At 40.5% G+C, this 19,945-nt stretch overlaps 1 protein-coding gene and 1 long non-coding RNA gene across 3 annotated transcripts in view; one reads left to right on the top strand and one right to left on the bottom strand.

Annotated features, from left to right (window-relative positions):
• RARB (retinoic acid receptor beta) overlaps positions 1-19,945 on the bottom strand; it is a 550,096-nt gene that overhangs the window by 74,280 nt on the left and 455,871 nt on the right. The window lies entirely within an intron of this gene.
• Positions 11,079-19,945, top strand: part of LOC108543074 (uncharacterized) — a 12,573-nt gene continuing 3,706 nt past the window's right edge. Inside the window, exon 1 of the long non-coding RNA XR_001889450.1 lies at positions 11,079-11,125. This is a non-coding gene — a long non-coding RNA (uncharacterized LOC108543074). The remainder of the gene's footprint in view (positions 11,126-19,945) is intronic.

The raw sequence follows: 19,945 nt of genomic DNA, 5'->3' as shown, positions 1-19,945 counted from the left end.
AGAGGTCACAGCAGTGAAACCCACAGAAAATTCAATGTGCATCAGCCTTAGGCATTGCCCATAGGATGTAACGCTACGACTTTTTAAAGAGGCAGTTTTTAAATTGTACTTTATATAGGAATGGCATGAGAGATTTCCCCTTCTACTACTGCTAAAATGGTCCATTTAAAAAAATTATGCAATGTTACTAATAGGTCCTGTGCACGAGAGAAAAAATTTGTAAAAATTGCTGCAGAAGTTTTATGGTTATTTTTCCCCCTTTAGCTCTGAAAGTGTGAGTGAGGGCTGATTCTTTATTCAAATAGGAAAATAAGAGGAAAGCTATTTGCTTACCATTTTCAAAAAACATTTGTTAAACCTTTTTTGAGGGAACCACATAAAGTATATGGGGTAGACATGGTCCTTGACTTTCAGACAATCCTAATTTGTAGTTTATTCAGTTCAGTTGGTAAAAGAAAAAAAAAACCCTCTCCAAAGAATAGCATGCTATGGTAATGAAGGCACTCCCCTTAGAAACTGTATAGCCAGGTTCTATTTCTAGCACAACCCCTTATTAGCCATTGACGTTGCCAAGTCATTTTACTTCTACAAATCTTGAATTCCTGTGTCTTTAAACAGGAATTTCATTATCTCCCTTGTTTTCCTCATATGACAGCTGACAAAATCAAACTACCTGGAGGGGATAATTCATATCATTCACTTTGCCAAAAAACTTACCCACACTTCCTTGAGACAATGACCACACCCTGCATTTGAAAAAGTCTTTCTATTTATAAGAATGGGATTCTTACCCCCATTAGATCAGAAATCAAATACAAACAAGGGCAGAGAACCATTCCCTTGGGAGGACATCCCTCAACTCCATATATGTAAAGAAATAATGCTTCTGACAACACTGGGGAAACTTACTGGAAACCAGTGATATTCTCAATACATTCGGGCACATATTTCCTGTGATTCCACTATGTGTTGAAAAACTGAATCCAGTTTTCAACGCATAGTGGGATCACAATAAACACATAGTTGTCACCAAATCAAACATTTCCGTGTGTCAAATATGAGCCCTTGTGAACAACAGAACTTTCTAGACGGCACCATCAAACTAGAAAACATTTAAATTAGATTCTAATCAGGCATCCATTTGTCCCTCACCCAGTGTCTACTGGAGATCAACCAGCCTGGGTCTCCCTCTCTGTGGACAGAACCTTAAGCCAAGAATCTAGGGCCATAACATACAGTTTCAAAATATACCTCAGATGTGGTCGAAGAGGGCAGGACAGGGGCATCTCAGGAATGGAGAAGCCCAACGGCTCTAGGAGGACCTGCAGACCTCGCCCTTACCCAGGGCTGTGCTTCTGGAATGAAATTCTGTGCCTTGATCGAGTCTGGGCCAAGCCTCTCCAGTGTTCTCTGTCTTTGCTCCTCCCGCAAACTGCCCTCACATCTACCTTCTCCTTACCTCCCGCCTCCAAACGTGCTCTCAAACAAGCAGGCAACACTTTACTTCCTGTCAGGTACCATGAAGTGATTTAACCTGCCACCTTTCCTTGGGGAAACTTCCATTTTCAGGGAATAATAAAGAAACCTTACTGCTAAATAAAGAAAACTTCAATGTTGAGGATGAAAAGCCAGAGACAGGCGGTCTGTGCTCGGACACAGAGTAGGTGTATATTGTCACCTACTCGTAAAACATGTCCCGCTCCCTATGCCTACCAAAAGGTTTTTTAGACCATTCTCTTAGTTTCTTTCTTCCCAACTGCAGTTTACTGGCAAGGGACATCGAAAGTACAATTTTGATGAGCTTTTAAGTCTACGTGTTCATGGTAGATCCCCTAGAAAATGTAAAGTGCATAATTACAACTTTAATTATCTTCCATATCACAAATACAGGTCTTTTTCTCGACCACTTCTGCTTGAAGTATTTTGTTTTCATGTATTTTCTTGAGCGAGGTAATTAACCTCTTTGTGTCTCAGCCATTTCATCTCTAAAATGATGACACTCTTTTACAGCACACCATGACAAAAATGTTCGGAGATCCCCACATAAAAAGGTGACATATGAGAAAAAAAGCAGCAAGAGAAGTCAATCTTGGCACATTATGTTCAAAAACCACTTAACAGCTCTCTCTCTACTGTATTTGGAGCAGAGCACAGTATGAATTAGGTTTCACTGTAATTATGTCCTGGAAGCAAATATGATTTTCAATGAAGAGGTTTTACTGACTCTAATTAAAGGGATGTTACAATCTATTGTCTCAGATTGTGTGATGTCTGGAAGGGATCTTACCAGTCATTGCCTCAATGTCCTTGTTTTATAGTCGTGCAGCACCCAGAGAGGTTAAGTGACTTGCCCATGGCCACCCAGCTAGTTGGGCATGGCTGGCCCCTAGGTTTCACATTCCGGGTTCTCAGTGTAGTGCTTTTTAATAGACAGCTATTACATTAGACCAAAGTGGATACTGTATATTCTTTCCTACTGCACAGATCTCTTCCACATTTATTAATGAATTACAGGCCAACAGAACCAAAGTTCCAGTGGATTCTCTCATCTTATTTTTTCCCCCAGAATATCCTAGAAACTGTCAGAGGCACCAGGAATAACTCAGAAGCAGCTGTCAGCTCTCTGCAGCAGCAAAGTTCACATGTTGATTCACCCTTGAAACAGGAACGTGTGCGATGAGTTTGGATGGGAGGCGATGCTTGCGGCACCCCCGGATTTGTATAATTAGATCTAGGAAGGAACTCTAAGAAAGATGGTTGTATCTTTTAGATGCGCAAAGTTTGAAAGCTAAGTAGGCCGGGGAAGTTCTATCGTGACAAGAGCATGCATAGCAAAGATTTCTTCACTGGAGACATGTTCTGTTCTCTGTAGACAGGAAGTCTTGGGTGATGTGGGCTTCAGGAGAAAGGTAATGCCCTTTCCTTGCCTGATGGGGGAGACCCAGACATAGGTTGCTCTGAAGGCTTGGAGTCAATAAAATTAACCACAATTATATCTTCTGTTTTGAAAGCATTTTGATTTCTCAAAGCACTTTCACAGCTTTTTGATACTCTTGATATTTTATTCTCACAAACTCCCTTAGGTATAAAAAGGGTAGGAATGAAGACTTTTATGTTACAGGTGAGAAAACAGAGGCAGTTACTGTTCTTGCTTGAAGTCCATCTTAAAAATGGGCCAGTACATCATGCTCGCTTAAGGGAATTTGCTTTACCTGCCTTTTTGGTAGTTTATAAAAGGCATCAGTGAAGGGTAATAAGTTTGTCATGAGCTGGACTTAAATGTTAGAGCATTTCACTATATATCACGTGTGGCTATAAATGAGTGAGGTTTTATATGATATGTGACTGTTCGAAGAAAAATCATCCTGAGTTTACTTGTTCCAACTCTAGTGTCACTGCTTACAATATTTTTCTCTCTCCTCTTCTGGAACTACCTTCTGAGGCAATTTCTAGACAAGAAAAGCAAGCTCATTTATTCACAGTCACTACTTACTTTATCTAAAAAAAAAAAAAAAAAAAAAAAAAAAAAGAGTTATCAGTTCGATGTTTAAATTCTCATCTATATGTGTTTTAAAAGGATATAATTTCATAGTTAGTTGCATTTGTATTAGGAATCAACACTTTTTATGTTCCCTGTACCTAAAATGACCAGATTTTGGAGGTTGGAAAAGAAATAGTTTAAGAATTTTCAGTTCAGAGTTGAAATCAGAAGGTCTCTACTGAATTGTTGAGATAGGAGGGTAAGCCATGTAACCACTGAGTAGCTTCTATGAACTGGATAGAAATGAAGGCTGCAGTTACAAATTGCACATATATTTGGTATGGAACTAAAAAACCAGTGTTTGAACTAGAATAGAAAATTTTAAGAGTGAATATGGCAAGGGTTGGCAAAATTTTTTCTTTAAAGGGCCAGATGGTAAATATTTTAGGCTTTGTGGGCAGTATGGCCTCTGTGACAACTACTCAGCTCTGTTGTTTAGCAAGGAGGCAGCAGCAGACAACACGTAAGTGAATGCATGTGGCTGTTTCAATAAAATTGTATTGCTGAAAACAGGCAGCAGGCTAGATTTGGCTCATAGGCTGACCCCTGATTATGGTCTTTTACACTGAGGTGAATATGGATGTTATCCTCAGATATCAACATTTTTAATATTTAGGAATGGATTTGATCTTCTTTGGGGAAACAAAGAAGTAAGTGCAAAAACAGTATGGGCCTCAATTTTTCTCAACCATTTCTATCTAAAGCATGGTCAATACCCAATGTTATTTATTGTTAGAAAATCAGGAAAACTGAAGTTTTACCTCAGAATAATCTGAGTTAATTCACTTTTAAAATAGCTTTTTTTGTTTTAATCACACGAACAAATGTGCACTAAAATGCGAAATGATAAAATACAGATAAGCTCAAAAACTTGACAATAACTTTTGACATTTTGGGTTTTATCTTTCAAATCTTATGTGTTGTTACAAATATGAGATCAAACTGTGCATAATTTTGTTTTATACTTTCTAACTTAATAAATGAGTTTTTGTTAAATTAGAAAGAAATGCAACATCATTAGTCATCAGGAAAATGCACATTAAAACCACAATGAGCTACCACTTCAGACCCAGGAGGATCTGTGAAATTAAAAGACTGAAATATCAAGGAATGGCAAGGATGTGGAACAACTGGAATTCCCATACACTGCTGGCGGAGGGTAAAATGGCAGGTAGAAGAACCACTTAAAAAATGAACTGCTTTTAATAAAATTAAACATGTGTGTCCCTGTGACAGAGTAATTTCACTCTTAGGTCTGTACCCAGGAGAAATAAGTGGCCATGCCTCCCACAAAGCATGTACAGGATATTCATGGCAATGTTATTCATAATAGCTTCAAACTGGAAACAACCCAAATGTCCATCAACATGAGAAGAGCCTATCTATAAAATAGAATGCTACTCAGCAACAGAAGGAGCAAACAACCAATACATGCACCAACATGGGAAAATTCTACAGATGTAATGAATGAAAGAAGCTAGACACAAAAGAGCATACACTGTGATTCTGTGTAGATGAAGTTCAACAAGCAAAACTAACCTATGGTGACAGACACTGGAAGAGTTTACCTTAATTATAACCACCACCCAAATCAAGATACAAAGTGTTCCAACCCCAGAAAGCTCCCACATGCTTCTTTCTAATATCTTGACTTAGGAGGTGGTTTGAAGGATGCATATATTTTCAAAACTTACTAAACAGTACACTTAAAAGTCTATGCCATTAAGATATGTAAGTTATACCTTAATAAAGAGAAACATGTTCTAAAATAAAAAGTTGATTTCTACCTTAAAAGGGAAAATCAAACAGAAACAGACAAAACCCATAAAGGCATTATTTGAAGGAGAGTGCTTTTAAATTATAGAATTTGAAATGGAATGAAGAGGAGAGTCAACTCTTGTTTTGAGGAAGCCATCTTTATTGTACTGTCTCCATTTCATGCCCATCGTTATTTCTTTTGGGTCTAAGGTCATAAGGATTGCCTTGCTTTTCCATACCTTTTTATTTCCATTTGGAAAACAGATGAGATTGAATAACTACCTGGAGGGATGTCCTGAGGAAGAGCAACGAAAAATGTCAAGGACATCCTAAATGATGTCTCCCAGTACTCACTTTATAAAGACCTGTGGGAAACATTCATCTCAAACATCAGTATCTAGAAAATCTGTGATTCTTCTGAACAACAAGGCTGTTTTCCTCTTGTGGACACCTAGAATCTTGTCACTGACCTTGTCCCCTTTTAGCTCTGAGTACCAAACAATTTTTATCAAATAAGAGCCCTCATCTGGCACACACACAACTTAGTATATGAATCTGACTCCAAGGTTTATTTTTGTATTTTCCCTTACATCAATTGACCTAACATTTGAAAATCGTCTGTTTCTTTTAGAACTGAGATACAGTTCAAATGCTATAAATTCGACCTTTCAAAATGTATTATTCACTGGTTTTTAATATATTCACAAATTTCACAAACTGTGAAACAGTCACCATCATCTAAGTCCAGAATATTTCATCGCCCCCAAAAAGGAACTCATTAGCAGCCCTCCCCATTCACCACTGATAGACAACTTCTAGCAACTCTGAATTTACTTTGTGTTTCTATGGATTTGCCCTTTCTGAACATTTTGTATGGATGAACCCATAGAATATGGGGCCTTTTGTGTCTGGCTTCTTTCACTTAGCATAATATTTTCAAAGGTCATCCGTGTCATACCATATGTCAATATTTCATTCCTTTGTATGGATGAAAAATATTCTGTTGTAAGGATATATCACATTTTATTTGTCTATTCATCAATTAATGGATAGTTGGGTGTTTCAGCTTTTTGCTATTATGAATAATGCTTCTATAAGCATTTCTGTCAAGTTTCTGTGTGGATACATGTTTTTATTTCTCTTGAGTATATAGTTAGGAGTAAAATGAATGGGTGCCATGATAACTCTCTGTTTAAGTTCTTGAGAAACTGCCAAACTATTTTCCATAGTGGCAATGTACCATTTATGATCCCACTAGCAGTGTGAGAGTGTCCAAATTTCTGTACATCTTTCTAACATTTGTTATTGCTCATCATTTTTATCATAGCCATCTTAATAGGTGTGAACCAGCATCCCATCATGGTTTTGACTTGCATTTCCATGACTAAAGATGTTGAGCATCTTTTCATGTGTTTATTAGATATTTGTGTATTTCCTTTGGTGGAATGTCTACTCAAATCCATTGCCCATTTTAAAATTGAGCTATTAGTCTTTTTACTGTTGAGTTATCATTTTTTTCACAATACTTTTGTAAGCCTCATTGTATTCATTGAAGATGGCAACAAGAGATAAATATATTTCTATAAAGAGGGTGAGGGTTTGCTAATATTCGCTTTTGCAGAGATAACCAATCCTATTAGTTTTGATATTTTAGAAGTGATATTACATATTTTAAATCAACTTGTTAAAATACCATCTCATGAAACCACAAGTTGTATATCTTTATGTCTAAATTTCAAATGTTGGATTAATTGCTCATACTCTGCAAACTGGCATTAGGAAAGAATTTGTCATTTTTACTGCTTTCTTTTCTGCCATAAGTATATATTAAACACTTTCAAATAATAAAAATAAAAAGGACAAGGAGGCTGGGCACAGTGGCTCACACCTGTAACCCCATAAGGGCGAGGTGGGTGGACCACCTGTGGCCAGGCGTTTGAGATCAGCCTGGCCAACATGGCAAAACCCTACCTCTGCTAAAAATACAAAAATTAGCTGGGTGTGGAGGCACATGCCTATAATCCCAGCTACTTGGGTGCATGAGGCACGAGAATCACTTGAACCCAGGAGGCAGAGATTGCAGTGAGCCAAGATTGCATCACTGCACTCCAGCCTGGGTGACAGAGTGTGACTCTGTCTCAAACAAACAAAAAAGACAAGGAAATAAAGATGAACCTTTGATAAATTTAGAACTTACAAATAAATTACTCTGATGGCTTTTTTTTTTTTTAAACTAGATTGCCTATTGTAGCAGCCAAAACTTTTTGTTAACTTCCGTAAGCCAGTCTCAATTTGATTATTCATTTGAAGTCCCAGTTCCCTTTAATGAATGAATCAAAATATAAAGCACCTTGTTTTTTTAATTATGGAAAAAATAATTAGCTAATTATTAAACTGGAATCCACATAAGTTCATAAATCACATTTTGAACACTACATTTCTTTTTTTTTTTATTATACTTTAAGTTCTAGGGTACATGTGCATAACGTGCAGGTTTGTTACATATGTACACTTGTACCATGTTGGTGTGCTGCACCCATCGACTCGTCAGCACCCATCAACTCATCATTTACATCAGGTATAACTCCCAATGCAATCCCTCCCCCCTCCCCCCTCCCCATGATAGGCCCCGGTGTGTGATGTTCCCCTTCCCGAGTCCAAGTGATCTCATTGTTCAGTTCCCACCTATGAGTGAGAACATGGGATGTTTGGTTTTCTGTTCTTGCGATAGTTTGCTGAGAATGATGGTTTCCAGTTGCATCCATGTCCCTACAAAGGACACAAACTCATCCTTTTTTATGGCTACATAGTATTCCATGGTGTATATGTGCCACATTTTCTTAATCCAGTCTGTCACTGATGGACATTTGGGCTGATTCCAAGTCTTTGCTATTGTGAATAGTGCCGCAATGAACATACGTGCGCATGTGTCTTTATAGCAGCATGATTTATAATCCTTTGGGTATATACCCATGAGCACTATATTTCTAAAAGGAACTTACTGCCACTACTGATAATTTAACACTTAGACATAATAATTCTTACATTATCTTTTTTAGCTGTTTATTATCTGATGGGTCAAATAATTTTTCAAATATAACAGGTTGTAAACAAATCCTTGGGCTATTAATTTGGAGTGCATAGCCCTAAAAGAAAAAGCTAGTTATGTGGGTTGATGCAATTTGGGGTATTAGATAACCATACTCAGAGAACTAGGAGTAGATCATGGCCCATAGTGCATTTCTGGTGTTTCTTACACATTCAAAGCTGAAGTGAAAAGGGTCTCAAACCAGAGGAAAAGACAAAATGCCAAGATGTTAAAACACTGCCTGAAGAAATTTTAAAGTATTAATAGGAAGGAAGATTCTTCTAATGAGAGGTATTACTCTTCTTGGTGCTAACACAATTTCTCTATGCACAGGAAGAAATGGCCATTTCACTACTCCACATTTTAATCTGCTTCTTTCTCACTGAAGTATAAAATACACACATAGTTTTGTATGTACACATCAGATTAAAATTTAGAATGTCGAGCACCCCACAGGGATTCCATGTGCCTCTTTCGAGTCAATATCTCCTTTATGAGGGTAACCACCATTCTCATCGTTATCATAAAGACAGGTTTTGCTCATTTTAACTCTTTAAACAAATGGAGTAATATAGACTGTTTCTTGTCTCTTATTCTAAGTTCTTTCACTCAATATCATGTGAGTTCATCCATGCTGTTAGTTATTACTAAGCATATTCCATGATTTGAATATGTCACAATTTATTTACACAGTCTACTGTTGCCAGACCTATGGGTTCCCCCCCTACCCCAGGATTGGGAATAAATCTGCGGTGAACATTCTTGTATGTGTCTTTGGGTGGGCCCATACTCTCATTTCTATTGAGTATGTTCCCAGGAATATAACTACTCAGTCATATTGATACGTTTAGCTTTAGGAGATACTGCTAAAGAGTTTTCCAAACTTTGGCTTGATTTATACTTCCACAAGCCACGCATGAGAGTTCCAGTTGCTTCACATCTCACCAACATTTGCTATTGTCAGTCCTTTAAGTGTCAGCCATTCTGGTGGAGTAAAGCACCACACTTCAATCTGATGGATGCAATTCTATTTTTAAGGAACATAATGCCACACAGAAGGCACTATTTGTAAAAACAAAATGGAGCTTTGCACTCCATAGACCTGGACACCATTATTATCCTAAGAATGCGGGGGAAGGCCATCTGCAAGAGTTTGCTCAGCCCCAAGAGGCAGGAAGAAGCCCTGATGTCTTTCTTCCTGAAATAACTCACTCACTGCATCTATTAGAGTAGGGTAGGAGTATATTCTGAGACTGCGTATTTTCAGATTTCTGAGAGCTCAAAGTCCAAGGGCCTCAGAGCCAAGTTTCCATTCAGTTTAAAACTACTGAAACATTCTGTCTGGACACTTTCAGGACATAAAGTGGGAATCCTTCACTTAGTACCTTTCACTTGGTTCTCTTCCTGTCCTCATTAAATCCCTTGAGTCCAGAGTTTACTAGAAGCAACTTTCATCTTTCCCTTTGGAAGGGCCATATCATGACTGGCTCCCAAATGGGTCCATTTTGAAACACTAGTGAAGCTCCTTAGTTTTATTTTAAGATTTAAACAATGTTGCTAAACCAAAATATTGTTTAGAAGTCAGACCAACTGACCTTATAACTCCCCCCCCCAAAAAAAAACAAGCAAAGAAAAATGGAGGATTTGCATTTTCCAACATCAATAAAATATTTTTGTCCTAAAATCATTTTGAAAATGAAACAAGCAGATTTTTTCTTTTTTAAACCACGAAGGTATTTTACGCTTGGTGAAATGAAGTGTCGGAACAATCAAGTGTATTTGGGACAAAAACATTCCTTCTCTTGAGAAAACAGGATGTTTGCTTTGCTTGGTCCCAGTACTAAAAGATGTCTGTCTTCATTAATCTAATTCATCACATAATTGCTCAATTCTTTGTTTTCCAGCTGTAAAGGGAGAAGGATGAAAGAAATAACCTAACCATGATAGTTAATATTTTGTAATAGCAGTGGGAGAAGAGATAGGGTTTAAGTGCTTGATACCACTCCAGGAAGAGCAAATTCCAGACTGTACTCTATGTAAGGATTTACTGAGTGATTCAGGTAGCCACTCTCCTGAGAACTGCTGTCACTGGGAGAAGGTACTTAAAGGGCCATGTTCATTGCTCCAGAACACAGGGACTGCAGGAGAATTTCGGGTTGCTATTTTTAGGGAGACATTTGTTTCCAAACAAAGGGCTCTCTGCCAGCTATTTTAGAAGCACTTGCATATTTATTCAGCCAACTCTCTGTGCTGGGGATTGTCTTTGGGCATTAAGGTTTTATCAATGTCTATTTAAAGCAGAATAAAAAATAGCTCAAGATGAAAACATCCAATATTTCCAGTTTAGAATGTAAGGCACTTCCTTTTTTCTTACAGGGTTGGTATCTGGTTTCTCCCTCTCTCCCTTCCTCTCCCCGTTTCTGAAATTGCCACCTGTCTTACAATCTGTAGTGTGTCTTGGTTTAATAGGTGCCGTTTTCCCTTTTAGCGGTATTTAAAATAATAGTGCACTTTAACAAATGATTGATCTGATGAAATATTTGTGTGTGTGTGTGTGTGTGTGTGTGTGTGTGTGTGTATAGCTTTGAGAGAAAGTAAATCTCTGTTAGGACCTATTTACAAGCTTCATCTGTTTACATGCACCATGGAACAAACAGCATTGTGATGTCATGTCATGAAAGAGGTAACATGCTATCATTCATATGGTGCAAAGTGGGAAAGCAGGCAGAATGGGAAAGGTAAAATGGGCTCATGATAAGATATCAATAAGACCTAATGTTTTCTTGGGCTTGTATTTCACTTTAAGTCCACGTGTTCAAATCACTTAATTCTTGGAAAGATCAGACAGAAGTTCCTGATTCAGAATCCCCAGTCCTTAAGTACCCTTTTCGCTCTTTCTCTCTTTCCCTTCCTTCCTCCCCTCCCCTTCCCTTCCCTTCCCTTTCCTTTCTTCCTCTCTCTCTCTCTCTCTCTCTTTCTTTTTGAGATGGAGTCTTGGTCTGTCACCCAATCTGGAGTACAGTGGCACGATCTCAGCTCACTGCAACCTCCGCCTCCCGGGTCAAGCAATTCTCCTGCCTTAGCCTCCTGAGTAGCTGGGATTACAGGTACATGCCACCACATCCGGGTTTTTTATTTATTTATTTATTTATTTATTTATTTATTTTGTATTTTTAGTAGAGACGGGGTTTCACCATGTTAGCTGGGATGGTCTCAATCTCCCGACCTCGCGATCCGCCTGCCTCAGTCTCCCAAAGTGTTGGGATTACAGGCGTGAGCCACTGCACCCAGCCGTACCCTTTGCTTTCAATTCATTCCAGAAATACCTATGAAATACAAGGCACTGGGTTCACAATTAAAGACTCAAATAAAAACCAAACTCCATACTCATCCTTGAAGCACCCCCAGCCAGTGAGGGACCTCCTGTGTGATGGGTTTTCTCTCTCTCAACACATATATACACACAGACACCAAAATCTCCTGAACCCCCCCAAGAAACCGTTTGACTCTGAAAGTCATCTCAACAGAGGTGCCACTAACACATCATAGCATAGAGAGGTGACAGTGACCCCCACACACTCCTTGCTGTTAGAAAAGTGTGTCGTGTGTACATGTGCATGCCTGCTCATTTAGGAAGAAGGTGGCTTCAAGGAGAAGTAGGGAGGGAAAGGCACTGCAGGCAGAGAGAACAGCAGGCACAGCCTAAGGATGCTGTGTCACATGCGAGGACACTGAGTGGCTAGTGGCTAGTGCATGGCACATTTCGGGGCACGTGACAAGAGATCAGTGTCAGGCAGGCTGGGGCAGCTGTGCAGGGCTCTCTGCTCATGCTAACATGTTTAGACATTTGGAGTTGATTCTGTAAGTGTTGAAGGGCCATGAATTCCAACATCAGATCATCTGGCTTAGAGCTGAAACTGCTTCTGGCCCCATCTACCCATCACTGTGCTTTGTTGGGGTAGATGTGAGTCCCAAGTACACATACTTCTTGTTTTGAGTAAAGGGACCACTGGTCCGGAAGGAGCATTAGCTGTCCTGTACAATCACTCAGGACCACTGATGAACGAATACACCAATCTTTAGAGACCAGGATAGCTCAGTATCATAACAGATACCAGAACAGTAACAGGAGCTAATGCTTAGCTAAGTACTGTTTTTAGCCCCTGCCATATATTAATTCATTTCCTTCTCACAATAGCCACATGAAGTAGGTACTATTACTCTCTTCATGTTACAGACAAGCAACCTCGTGCACACAGATGTTAACTGACCTGCCCAAGATCACACAGAGCTAAGTAAGTGGTGGGTTGGGGTATGAAACTGGCTGCCCCTTAAGTTCCGACTTTAAGCTGCATACTGCCTTGCCACTCTTTGGGAGGGGGAGTAAATGGTGCAACTTGAGAGTCTCCCATGTCTTTCATTATCCCTCCATCAGTTCCCGTGGATGCTTAAAATCCACTGTGACAGATCCACCCATTCATTGACCGTTTGTTTTATTAGGAAAGGTCTAAACCTTGAGGATCCAAGAAACTGAGACCCCCCTTCCCATCTTCAAGTTGTGCACAGAGTTCAGGTTGTGAGGAAGGGTTAGGGGCAGGCAGCAAGGCAGGGGCATGTCAGTGGGATCTGACCAGCAACTGAGGCACTACAGAGACTCTGAGAGGACCGAGGCCACCGCTTAAGACTCTGCTTCTATTCCTAAGATACAAGAACATATAAAACCAGTGTTTCTCAAACTTCAGTCCTTTGAAGTACTGCCTTCACAATTTTGCACATATTAACAGGCTGCTATACACTTATGATTTCTGTCTCAATTGGTTTTCTTCTTAAATAAAATTTAGAGGAAATTTTTATATTACTACTATAAAGGGGAAAGGAGTGCCATTTGCCATAAATAGAAAGGTAGGGTAAAAAATAAACAGGGTTTTCAGGTCAACTGCCCGTGTTTGTAAAGTTTTACTGGAACAAAGCCATGCTCAATTGTGAAGCTCTGAAGCCGCAATAGTAGAGTTGAGTAGTTGCAAAAAATATCAAATGGCCTGCAGACGCTAAAATACTTACTGCCTGGCCATTTAAGAAAATTTGCAGACCTCTGAAATAAATACAATCCAGTCCTACCTAGGTATTGTTGCCATCCTCTGTTAAAAAGAGAGATTAGCAGAGATTCATCTAACAGTAAGGCTGTATTGGCATCAGATTTTTCTCATTGGTAATAAAAGACAATAAATATTGAAAACGAAATAACTTTATCATTAAATGAGTAGATACTAACTCATGACAAGTTCGTTATTCCCTAAAATTACATTTCATATCACAGCATGCAGTTTACACTTAGGGGAATACAGAATTAAACTAGTATACATATCAAATCAAACCACATATATAATTTTTTTTTTTTTTTTTTTTTTAGACAGTCTTGCTGTGTTGCCCAGGCTGGCGTGCAATGGCTCGATCTTGGCTCACTGTAGCCTCTGCCTCCCGGGTTCATGCGATTCTTGTGCCTTGGCCTCCAGAGTAGCTGGGATTACAGAGGCACGCCACCATGCCCGGCTAATTTTTTTGTATTTTTAGTAGAGACAGGGTTTCACTGTGCTGCCCAGGCTGGTCTCAAACTCCTGACCTCAAGTGATCCACCCACCTCAGCCTCCCAAAGTGCTGGATTACAGGTGTGAGCCACCATGCCTGGTCTATAATTATAGAATACTTGATTTGGGAGCGAATACAGGTGAAGATACTGAAAACTGTGTAGCCTTAAATGTGTGCAAGAAGTTCACTGTTTAGAGAAGCAAAGGGTAGTTGAAAGGATGCTGAGAATTAGAATTAAGACCCATGGGTGTAAACCAGCTGTGTGACCTTAGGCAGGTCTCTTACCCTCTCTCAATTTCAGGAAACTGAATCAGAATATGATTCCTGTCCTACCTGCTGCACGGGATAACCTGAAGTCTTGGGGCTCTTGCCATTAGTAAAGCCTCTTGTGACCATGAACTACCACAGCACCACTGATGTCCTCCCCAGCTTTCCTCTCGGGTGGCTAACAGCAAAAGCGGTCTTGCTGAGAAGGCCACAGAGTGGATAGGAGTTGGTTGGGAGAAGGGACATGATGGATCTGGAGGAAGGCAGGCTACAGAGTCCCAAATAAGGCAGAGGAGAGATGGAAGGTGCCAGATGAGCAAAGAAAGGCAGCTGCTGGGAGGGCGGGGAAGGGGAAGGGGAAGGGGAAGAGAAACTTTGCCTCTGTGGTGATTTAGCTTGGGCTCAGTACCACGGGAAGACCCCGATGGCCTCACCTTGAGCTGACTGAGGCAGGAAGGGGGCCAAGCATCCTTTCTAACACCCCAGTTCAGTTTTCTCCATGGAGTTGAGTTCCAGGATACCAGGATACTCTCCCATTCTCTGATTACACATGTCTCGGCATCTCTGGGCAAATGAGCCATCTGGCTCCCGCTTTAAGTAGCCCAGAAAGGTGGATATTTATTTTAGAAACCATGCTTGCAAGCTTTATTTTTAAGGCTGTGACATAATATTTGGGGCTGCACTTCTACGTTCTAAACAATTCAAAATGAATAGAGCCTCTACTTTTAACTTTTCTCCTAAAGTATAATCAAGGCTGTAACTATAATAAAACACAGCTGTGGCAGCAGCAACAGTGGCAGCCAAACTGTGTCACCACAAGAAGCAGTAGCAGAGAACCACTCTCATTCAACACCTACTATGTGCCAAGCATGGTGCTAAATGCATTACCCCATGAGGTCCAATTCACAAAACAATCCTGCAGCATTGCTGTGATAATCTCCACGCAATGGGTTAGTTCATTTCACGTGAAGCAAAATTTTGCCATGTGCCCAAGTTGAGACAGCTAGAGGCGAAGGCTGCATTTGAACTCAGCTCAGGCTAACTTCAAAGCCCTTTGTTCTTTCCCCTGTGCTGTTCTATTGTGTAAGGGACATTTCTCATTTTTCTAAGGTGAGAATGTACTGAGTGTCCCCACTCCAGGAGACAGGCAGTGGGGAGAAATGTGTCAGTAAAGCTGAAGGAATGCTAATACCTTCCTTTGCAGTCTGAGTGTTAATGGGCTTTGAGTCCCGCAGTGGCACTGACATCACCGGGCTGCTGGTACCCAAACAGAATTTTTATTTTTTAAAGAAATTTCCTAAACAGATGCAGGCAAATACTCATATCTGGCAAGTAGAAAGGGGCAGCAGATTTTTATTTTCCAGCTTCTAGGATATTTTTAGATATAAAAGTAGGAAGTTTCCAGCCTTTCGCTTACTTTTGGGAGGCTCTTTGGGGATTTGTGTGCCACAGAGCAAGAAGAGAAGGTGTGGGTTAATGGTAGTCTCTGGTGAGCAGAACAAAATGATCACAGTGAACCTTGGAAGCAAAGTAACAGGCTGGGATCTAACACGGGAACAAATGAAGAAATAAACTAAAATTAGAAAGACATTAAGTGCCCTGATGATGATTTTTATGTAATTTCCCAACTACACAGGGCAACCTACAATATGAATTTCCCTGTTATTAAGCCAGTAAAATCCAGCAGTAGAACCAATGAGCACATCAATATAATTTGTGCACCAGCAAAGGTGATTCTAACTAAGGTTAAGTGCCTTTAGTCCAAAAGGTTTGTTTTAATCTAAGTTGAACAGTAAAGGGGGAATGAGAGAAACACAGAACAACAAAATTCTCCCACAGAAGTATCTAAGTGCCATACAAAGCACATTCATTCCATCCAATCGACCCATGGGGACGTTCACGTCTAAAGTATAAACTGGAATTTAGAGACTTTATGAAAAGCTGTTCTTAAGCTCAATATGCCCCCAAATGAAAAGGTGTCAATGAGTACTTAGGGACTCTTAAATTCAGAGATTATTCAATTGCTCTATTCTACAAATACACTTATGAAACTGTCATAGGAAAAAAATGCTGTGAAATACACGTTAGAAAGCATTCTCAAACAAAATCAGACATGTTTTGCTCATCACTCAAGGGCATGGGCACATAAACATAACCTCAAAGAGCAATACAAAGAGGCTCCCCTGCATGAATTCATGGCCAGTGGTTTTCAGAAAGAAAGGAACTAGGATGAGGGGATGGCAGCAACAGTACCTTCCACGGTGTTTTTGTTACAGACACAGGGTGGGGGCACCCAGTCTTGGAGGAGGCCAGTGACCCATGGGAACCTAGCCTAACCTCAGGGGCATCCAGGGTATTCTTTTTTTTTTTTTTTTTTTTTTTTTTTTTTGAGACGGAGTCTCGCTCTGTCGCCCGGGCTGGAGTGCAGTGGCCGGATCTCAGCTCACTGCAAGCTTCGCCTCCCGGGTTTACGCCATTCTCCTGCCTCAGCCTCCGAGTAGCTGGGACTACAGGCGCCCGCCACCTTGCCCGGCTAGTTTTTTTGTATTTTTTAGTAGAGACGGGGTTTCGCCGTGTTAGCCAGGATGGTCTCGATCTCCTGACCTCGTGATCCGCCCGTCTCGGCCTCCCAAAGTGCTGGGATTACAGGCTTGAGCCACCGCGCCCGGCCTGCATCCAGGGTATTCTACTGTCCCTTCCTCACAGCACCCAAGTCCTAATTCTGGCCTAATTCTTGTCTTCCACTTTCCTTTTGACCTCCTGACTGCAGTGTCTCCCCTATCCCTGGACCCCCTTCTGTGATAGCTAAAGTTTGGCAGAGGTAAGGTCCAAACCCCAACACATGTCCATCTTTGCTTCTCCCTCTTAACTGGGCTTCTGCCATGCACAACTACCCAAGACACCTGCTCAGCTCAGCCTTTTTCACTGGCAAAAGCCCTAGAAGATCTAATGTCTTCTGGGGGAGGGAACTGGGAAGAGGAAGCAGCTTATGGAAACGCTGCTGTCTAAACAGGATTAAAAGCATCAATTCTCATGTCACGCCTGGGCTGTTAGGCAATACCAATGTTCCTCTCATTCAGGTAGAAAACACAGCCTCAAAGAAGTTGAATAACTTGTTCTGGGCCCCTAGAAGATAAACGAATGACTACAATTTGAATACACACCTAGAATTGTTTTGCCTCTGACAACTTTTCAGAAAGTAAAGCCAGGGAGAAGCTGGGTTTGCCTTATAAAACTGGTCACATTTAACCACTTGATCAATCTAACTTCACTGAGCAAAGCTTCATGCTAAGTTCAGGGGCTACAAGGTGAGAAAGACATGATGCATGCTTTTTAGGAGTTTATAATCAAGCCAGGGAGACTCACTGGTGTGTGAAGAATCATACTATCTGTATAATATAATAAGTTTGCGGTTCATGGAGCTTTGTGCAAAGCACTGTGAGAACACGAGGTTGGGGAGGGAGAAATGAATAACTCTGCCTAGAGTGTGGAACGAGGCTTAGGGGTGGCTTCAAAGAGGAAATAACATTTCATCAGGCTCCTGGGGTTCAACTGAAGGAGAAGGAGGTGAATCCTCAGAAAAATGGAGACATAGGGCTCCTAAGTCAGCATGGTGTAGTGTGGCTGGAAGCTGGGTGTGTCTACTGGTAGGAGATAAGTGTGGGATGGGATCACAGAGCAGCCCTAAGTGGCATCTGTGGCCACTGGATGAGCCACTTAAAGCAGATGTTGGCAAACCATGGCCTGTGGGCCAAACCTAGTCCCTCACCTGCTTCTGTAAATAAAGATTTACTGGAACATAACCACACTTGTTTGTTTATGTTTTCCATGGCTACTTTTGTGCTATCATGGCAAAGTTAAGTAATGAAGACCAGGACAAATATTTTCTTTTTTTTGAGACAGGGTTTTGCTCTGTTGCCCAGGCTGGAGTGAAGTGGCATGAAAATGGCTCACTGCAGCCTCAGCCTCCTGGGTTCAAGTGATCCTCTTGCCTCGGCCTCCTGATTAGTCACAGGTCCACACCATCACTGTCAGCTAATTTTAAAAAATTTTTTGTAGAGTTGGGGTCTTGCCATGTTGCCCAGGCTGGTCTCATTAAACTACTGGGCTCAAGAGATCCTCCCATCTCCTTCTCCCAAATTGCTGGGATTGCAAGTGTGAGCTACTGCACAGGGCCTCAAAAATATTTTCTAAAATTTCAAACATTTTTTAAAAAAAGAGCTGGTTCCTTTTTTTTTTTTTTTTTTTGAGACGGAGTCTCACCCTGTCGCCCAGGCTGCAGTGCAATGGCGTGATCTCAGCTCATTACAACCTCCGCCTCCCAAGTTCAAGCGATTCTTCTGCCTTGGCCTCCTGAGTAGCTAGGATTATAGGCACGCGCCACCATGCGCGAAGAGCTGGTTCTTTTAAAAAATGGTTTGCTGACCTTTGGCTTAACGATCTGAAATATCAGTTGAATTTCTGTAACTGACTTAAATGCATGTGATCAGGCTTGCTAGGGCTTTACTCCCATGGTTTCTAAACAGTATCATCTTAAATCTTCTTTCTCATCATGGACCATCAGCTATTATCTATATTATAAGCTTGTCTGGACATTTCTTTTATAATCCAAATATTATGCCTTCATTTATTGTTTCTCTTTTTCATTAATTGTTTTTATTTCACGGCTTTGCCACATGCTTTCCTCTTCTGACATCACTAGTAACCTCCCACACCACCAGCAGAAGTTCATCATTCAACTTTGAGTCTGTTTGCTTCCTTTGCCTCCTTCTCCAATTCTTAGTAAAATTTTGTGCCACCTTTAGAATGCTGCTAAAAATCGATTTTTTTTTTTACTTGCCATTACCGTGTTCAAATTCTATGCTTTGACAGACAGCTACTTCTCTGCAAAAAGGCTTCCCTAGTTCTATAAGCCCTTGGAAAATACAAGGTATACCCAGCAGTATTTACAAAACAGAAAAAAAAAAAAATGAAGAAATAAGCACACTGTTCTGTTAGGCCACGTTAAAGGATTTCTTTTACTTGTAAATCCCCTTACATATGTAAAATCAAATTTGATCTATAAAAATTAAATTTGCACATGATTTTCTAGGGGATACATCTCTAATATAGAGCAAGGAGTATGGTTATTGTTTTATTAACCACTGGCAATAAAGTAGAGTGGAAAAAGGAACTGGGAGTTTTAAATGCTGCTTCCTATGGCACGCAGTATATATTTCAATTTGAATATAGACTTTCTCATCAAACTGCCTGCTTCCAAATCTTAGCACTGCCCCTTACTAACTGTGTTACCTTGAGTAAATTAATGTCTCTGTGTCTCAGTTTCCACATCTGCCAAAAAAAAAAAAAAGATGGGACTTGGGAAGGAGGAATTATAACTAATCTATCTCATAGGGTTGTTATGAGGATCAATGGGATAAAGCATTAAAAGTGGTTAATGTAGGCCGGGCATGGTGGCTCACGCCTGTAATCCCAGCATGTTGGGACGCCGAGGTGGATGGATCACTTGAGGTCAGGAGTTCAAGACCAGCCTGGCCAACATGATGAAACTCCATCTCTACTAAAAATACAAAATTTAGCCGGGCGTGTGGCAGGTGCCTATAATCCCAGCTACTTGGGAGGCTGAGGCAGGAGAATTGCTTGAACCCAGGAGGTAGAGGTTGCAGGGAGCTGAGATCACGCCACTGCACTCCAGCCTGAGTGAC

The sequence above is a fragment of the Rhinopithecus bieti genome, unplaced genomic scaffold (assembly GCF_001698545.2).
Source record: "Rhinopithecus bieti isolate Rb0 unplaced genomic scaffold, ASM169854v2 scaffold_23460, whole genome shotgun sequence".
Classification (NCBI taxonomy): Eukaryota; Metazoa; Chordata; class Mammalia; order Primates; family Cercopithecidae; genus Rhinopithecus; species Rhinopithecus bieti.
The sequence above is the reverse complement of the archived record's forward strand: the minus strand, read 5'-3'. Positions and strand labels throughout refer to the sequence as shown.